The 7,201-nt window shown below is 39.8% G+C and overlaps 1 pseudogene; it reads left to right on the top strand.

The window, feature by feature from the left end:
• Positions 1-1,445: 1,445 nt before the first annotated feature.
• Positions 1,446-4,776, top strand: LOC148149722 (general transcription factor II-I repeat domain-containing protein 2A-like; annotated as a pseudogene).
• The last annotated feature ends 2,425 nt before the right edge of the window (positions 4,777-7,201 follow it).

Here is a 7,201-nt window from a genome sequence, read left to right as displayed (position 1 = left end):
TCTCCCCTCTTCCTCCCTTCTTCTTCCCCTTTCCCTCACTCCACCTATCTCCCAGATTTGTGTGTGTACATAATGGCAGGTGGAGCTGTTGATCAGTAGACAGGGGCAGCACATTGCAGACTGGCATTTAAAAACATCACAAATGTAGGACCCAATTTTCAAAACAGTTAACGACCATTAATATCCTTTTCCTAGCAATGGGAAAGGAAGAAATAAATAGGTGCAATATTTCTTTTTACAATGTCATACCAGAAAGAAATGTGCCACACTGTAGAATCCATAACAACACAATGTACATGCTCAGTCTTTAAATCTAGGAAAGATTATTCAACAAAGCTCTGGAAATAGAATCAGGCATCACACTTGTCAAGCTGACAATCCCTCCAATGATCATCATTTATTTAATCACATTTCAAATTTTCTGAGGCATTAAGAAGAAGTTTACCAAATTATTTTTCTTTTTTATTCCTTCAAATCACTCAAATATTGAATCACACACATGCAGATATGCTTCTTAAAATAGGTTTTAAATGTACTGGCACAGGTATAACAGTGTCTCAAAGCTAAAGGGCAATTTATTGAGTTCTACTGAGGCGTCTGCCCTTGAAAATTAATCTTTCTTTACAGAGAGAATCGGAGAATGTTACAGCACAGAAGGACGCCATTTGGCTCAATATAACCAAGTCATTTCATTGAACAAGATTTCCAATTTGAACCACTCTCCTCCTACCTGCGACAATTTTTCTTTCCTATTAATGCTAATGGGGAACTGTGGATTTCAATATTTTCACCTTTATTTCAGCTCGTTTTTCATTCATTTCCCCTTGCAGGGAGGTGCCGATTGTAAATGTATCCATCGTTCCACTTTAAATACATGTGTGGCTCCTGAACTCTGAAGACCAATCTTTTAGAGTTCAAGGGATGCACTCTTATCTTTGCATTTACATCATGCTTCCTGCTGCCTGAATTATATGGTTTGGACCTTTGCAAAAAGGCTGATTGTAAAATAGAAAATAAAATATTGAATTATATCGCACATTTCACCAGCATGGCACATCCCAAAGGATTCTCCTGTCATTGAAATGCTTCCAAGTGTCGTCTCTGTTGTGATGTAAGAAATGCGGTCATCAATTAACACAAAGTAAGCTCTTACACACAGCAAAGAGGGCATGATTAGTTCTGGTTTTGATGAGAGGTATCTTAACTTTTTTTCTTGCACTCATCTAGTCCCATTTGTCAGCACTTGGCCCATATCCCTCTAAACCAGACCTGGGCATTTTACGGCCCACTGGCCATATCCGGCCCTTTGGTCATTGCTGTCCGCCCTGCATGAGGTCAATCTTAAATTAGAATATAAATGAAAAAGTATTTATGCCATGTACACAATACAACTGTGTTGCTTTTGTTTTGAAAAGGATGTTTTTTTTATTTATGTATGGACGCCCATGCGTGTGTATGTGCGTGCATGCATGCATGAACAGCTAAAAGTGATGCTTGCTGGCTCGCCCTCAAAATGTCAGCTCCCGCCAAGACAAGTTATGTCATATCCCATAAAATCGCCAGAAACAGTAAACCGTTTTCTGATGGAGAGTTTATTAAGAAGTGCTCGTTGGGACTCTGTAGAACAAATATGCCCAGAGATAAAGGAGGCATTTGAGAATGTGTCCCTCTCCCTACGCACTGTAACGAACAGGATTGGGAACATCGCGAGAAATCTGGAGCTTCAGCTGCAGCACAGAGCGGTCAACTTTGACTTTTTTTCCTTGTCTTTGGATGAGAGCTGTGACGTATGTGACACAGCCCAGCTACTCATCTTCATATGTGGGATAACTACAGACTTTAAAATCATGGAGGAGCTGGCAGCCATGCAGTCAATGAAAGGAACAACTGGTAATGATTTGTTCACGGAGGTAAATGCATGTTTGGACAAGTTGGGACTAAAATGAGACCAGCTGGCGGGTGTGACAACAGATGGTTGTCCAAATCTAACGGGAAAAAATGTTGGACTCTTAAAAGAGAATCCAGGATAAAGTGACAGAAATTGCCCCTGAGCAGAAATTGGTATTTTCGCATTGTATTATACATCAGGAAGTGTTGTGTAAGTCAGTATTAAAAATTAACCATGTGGTTGATGCTGTAACTAAAATAGTTAACTTCATCAGGGCAAGAGCTTTGAATCACAGGCAGTTGGTTGCACTTTTGGAGGAAAATGAGACTGAACATCGTGACAAAGGCTACCACACAGCTGTCAGGTGGCTCAGCCTGGGCAAAATGCTGAAAAGTGTATGGGATCTGAGAGAAGAGATGCAAGATTTCTGTGTGAAGAAAGGGAATGGCATTCCACAGCTTTCAGATGCAGACTGGATTGCAGACCTTGGTTTTGCTGTTGACGTGACTGCACTTATGAATGAACTAAATGTGAAACTGCAGTGCAAGGGCCTTTTTGTGCATGAAATGTACAACTTGGTGAAGGCTTTTATGAGAAAGTTGCAGGTTCTCTCAAGCCAAATGTAGGACAACATTCTCACCCACTTGCCAACACTGAAGGAAGCCGCATCTTCAGCTGATCACCTCCACAGGGACTCATCTATGTTAGAAGCACTGCATGGTGAATTTTCAAGGCGATTTCAAGACTTTAAAATGATTGAGAATGAAATGCACATGATTTTTTTCCCCCAAATGTAATGTGGAGTATGCACCTAGTGATGTTCAGCTTGAACTCATTGACCTGCAATCTGACACACTTCTGGCAGAGTACCTTTAGGTCAGTCTCACTGCTTGATTTTTACACTTCCCTCAATGAAGAGGCATGCTCAGAAGATTCTAGTCCTCTTTGGATCTACCTATATATGTGAACAGACATTCTCAGTGATGAAGTTCAACAAATCCAAATACAGATCCTCTATCACTGATGATCATCTCTCAGCTGTCCTTCGCATATCCACCTCAGACATTCAATCAGATTTCAGTGCACTTGTTCAAGCCCAAAACAGACTGGAGTTTTCTCACTAAACAAGTAAAATAAACTGAAAAACATCAAAAACACTTATTGCTTTTTGTATAGAGATGTTTGTTGTTTGTAATACTGAACAATAATGAAACAACTTTTCATTATTGGTTTGTGAGATTAACATGCTAAAAATAAAATGAAATACTGAAATTATTGTTTTTACTGTTTATTTCTTCTACATTTGACCTCCTCCACGATTTCATACCTTTATTGTAATAGAATATCCTAACCCTTTTGATTATAAGTTTCAGTACAAAACTATATAATTTAGTACTTTTTACAATGGGAGAAAATTAATACTGAGCAGAATTATGTTCAACTTATTGTTGGTTCGGCCCTCCAACACAACTCAGGTTTCTCATGTGGCCTCTTGGAAGAATTAATTGCCCACCCCTGCTCTAAACCCTTCCTATTCATATACCCATCCAGGTGCCTTTTAAATGTTGTAATTGTACCAGCCTCCACCACTTCCTCTGGCAGCTCATTCCATACACACATCACGCTCTGCGTGAAAAAGTTGCCCTTTAGGTTCCTCTTAAATCTTTCCCCTCTCACCTTAAACTTTTGCCCTCTGGTTTTAGACTTCCTCCACCCCAGGAAAAAGCCCTTGGCTATTCACCCTATCCTCATGATTTTATAAACCTCTATAAGGTCACCCCTCCGCCTCTGATGCTCCAGGGAAAACAGTCCCAGCCTATTCAACCTTTACCTATGGCTCAACCTTTCCAACCCTGGCAATGTCTTTGTAAATCTTTTCTGAATCCTTTCAAGTTTCACAACATCATTCCTATAGCAGGGAGACCAGAATTGCATGCAATATTCCAAAAGGGGCCTAACCAATGTCCTCTACAGAAACAACATGACCTCCCAACTCTTACATTCAATGCACTGACCAATAAACACAAGAATACCAAAGGGTCTCTTCACTATCCTGTCTACCGGCGACTTTACTTTCAAGGAACTATGAGCATGCACTCCAAGGTCTCTGTGTTCAGCAACACTCGCCAGGATCTTACCATTAAATGTATAAATTCTGCCCTGATTTGTCTTACCAAAATTAAAAACCTCACATTTATCTAAATTAAACTCGCTATCTGCCACTCCTCGGCCCATTGGCCCATCTGATCAAGGTCCTATTGCACACTGAGTATCCCTGGGCATCGCAATTCGTGTAAGTAAAATAGTCTTAAGGTCTTGGTAAGGAAAATTAATATTAAGCTGTACAATATTTTCATATCAGTATTTTCTGAAAGTAGGAAGATGAAATAATGTGAAAAATAAAACTTTATAAGTAAGGGCAATTGAAAAGAAGTTTAATGGAAGGCATACTAACATAAGTGAGAAATAGATAAGAATGATTGTTGCAGAGAGGTAGATAGTCAACAACTCAAAACTTTATTTATAAAGTTGTTTTATACTTCCAATCTGCCCAAATGAACACAGAAAAAGATTCCTCAAATATTGAAAATGATCACACAATTTAGGCCAATACACTAGTTTAGTATTGAGCTACCCAAAGTTTCATCTTTCAGATGAACCCATAAACTGTTCTTGCTGATCAATATAAATGGCCCCATGACACTAGTTTACAGAAGAACAAGGGAGTTCTCCTAAATGACCTGATCGATATTTATTCTTCAATCAACATCAAAACTGAGAAGATCACATTGCCATTGGCAAATGATGCGGAAATTAGCAGCAAAGTTCTCTACATCACAACAGTGACTGCACTTCAGAAGGATTTCATTGGCTCTAAAGAGCTTTGAGACATTTGGTTACCAAGAAAGGTACTATATAAATGCAGGGCTTTCTTCTTTTTTCAAAGCATTTGAGAAAAAAATGAAATGTTTGTCATAGAATTGGAAAGTGAGCTCCTTGGAGACAGGTTTATCAATATTACAAGAAATATGACAGTTCTATTTAAGCTCAGAAGAATAAATGAAGCCAAAAGCATCAGTAATGGATGAAGGACTAAATGAAGTAACATCTACAGTAAACCATGTTTTTCTTGCTATGATTAGGAAAGACCGTAAAAAATTACTGGGTGATTCAGCAGTTTGGTACTCAACAGTAAGATGTATTACCTCTTAGACATCAAATTAGTTAGGTGGCATGGTGGTTCAGTGATTAGCACTGCTGCCTCACAGCATCAGGGACTCGGGTTTGATTCTACCCTCTGTGTGGAGTTGGTGTATTCTCTCCATGTCTACATGGGTTTCCTCCGGGTGCTCCAGTTTCCTCCCATGGTTCAAAGATATGCTGCTTAGGTGGATTGGCCATGCTAAATTGCCCTGTAGTGGCTAGGAATGTGCAGGCTAGGTGGATGAACCATGTGAAATGCAGGGTTATGGGTTTAGAAGTATGTCTGAGTGGGATGCTCTGCAGAGGATCGCTATGGACTCGATGGGTTGAATGACCTGTTCCAACAGTGTAAGGATTCTATTATTCCAGTACTAGCTATGCTTCTGACCTAAAAGGTAAGGATCTCAAACTGAGCTCCAGAGACTTGAGAATATGATCAAAAGCAACTGCCTTGACTTTATAATATCCACTCAATAGTTTGACGTGAAAACTGCACACTTGCAGCTCTATAACATGGCCAAACTCAATCTCTACCTGAACTCATCTGCTACTGAAACTCTTGTTCATTCCCTTTTTTATCTTGAAACCTGACTATGCTCCTAGTTAGTCCTCCATCCTGCACCTTATGTAAAATTAAGCTTATCCAAAATACTACCTCCCCTATCCGTTTCTCACCAAATCCCGTTCACCATCAGCCCTGCTGGCTTGATGGCCATTCCAATTTAAACATACCATTCTGGTTTTCAAATCTCTCCATGGCCTCACTCCTTCCAATCTCAATAAAATTCTTCAGTGCCACAACACTGCAACATATCCCAGCTCCTCTAATTGACATTTCTTGAGTATCTCAATTTTTCTTTCAGTTGCCAAAGCACCAGAATTTTTCCCCAAATCTCTTTGAACACCTCTATCTCTTGTTTTGCTCCTTTAGGAATGACTTAAATGCGACCATTCTGAGCAAACCTGTCAGCACCAATATCTTGGTATGTCTCTTGGGGTCAATTTTACTTAATCAAATTCTTGTTAAATGCTTGAGATGTTTCACAACATTAAGTGAACTACATAGCAGTAAGATGCTCCCAATGTATTTAGGTAGCCCATTGTCAGGATCAATATCCTTTGATGATCTCCGAGGTGGACATAAGAAGTTCTATGGCACCTTTTAATGAACTGGGGAATTGTTTCCAACATCCTGACTCATATTTATCCCATACAAAATCCCATGCAAGGACTGCACAAAACACTACAAAGGACAAACAGGAAGACAGCTAATGATCCGTATCCATGAACACCAACTAGCCACAAAACAACACGACCAGCTATCCTTAGTAGCCACACACGCGGATGACAAGCAACATGAGTTCGACTGGGACAACACTACTATTAAAGGACAAACCAAACAGAGAACAGCCAGGGAATTCCTAGAGGCATGGCACTCATCCACAGATTCTATCAACAAACACATCGACCTGGACCCAATATACCAGCTACTGCAGCGGACAGCTGGAACTGACAACCGGAAGCGGCAGAGACAAACCACTATAAATGCCGGAGGAAACATCACAGAAGCGTTTCACATGAGGGTCCCAAGCACTGAGGATGTCACCGAGACAGGGGACGAAACGTCTGCAACACAAATTCCCATCTTGGCGAACAGAACCACAACAACTAGCACCTGAGCTACAAATCTTATCACAAACTTTGATCATATTTATCCCTCAACTGATATCACTAAACAGAATTTTGGGGAGCATGCTGTGTACAAATTGGCATTGTCTTTCCCTACATAATAAAATAAAGAAAATTCAAAAACTACTACATTGGATATGAGGTACTTTGCAATGTCCTGAGACCATGCAGAGGTAACTACATCAACCTTAGGTCTTTCCTTTTTATTGCTGTCTAATGTTTGGTCTGGAAAAGTCATCGTTAGAGACGACATTAGGCTTTGTTCAATCTGATGACAGCATACAGTTTTGGAGAAAGGAGGAGTTTAGCTCATGATCCTCAGGGGATCTCAGTAATCATGCTTAAATTCTTAAAGTAATGTATTATTTCTGATTGATTGATTGATAGTTTACTGTGTGATAGCAATAATCAATGTCTTCT

Source organism: Chiloscyllium plagiosum, unplaced genomic scaffold (assembly GCF_037043375.1).
Source record: "Chiloscyllium plagiosum isolate Xiang-an unplaced genomic scaffold, Cpla_swu_hap1 HiC_scaffold_6, whole genome shotgun sequence".
In the NCBI taxonomy this organism is placed as follows: Eukaryota; Metazoa; Chordata; class Chondrichthyes; order Orectolobiformes; family Hemiscylliidae; genus Chiloscyllium; species Chiloscyllium plagiosum.
Note: the sequence above shows the minus strand (reverse complement) of the source record. Positions and strands in the feature narration are given on the sequence as shown.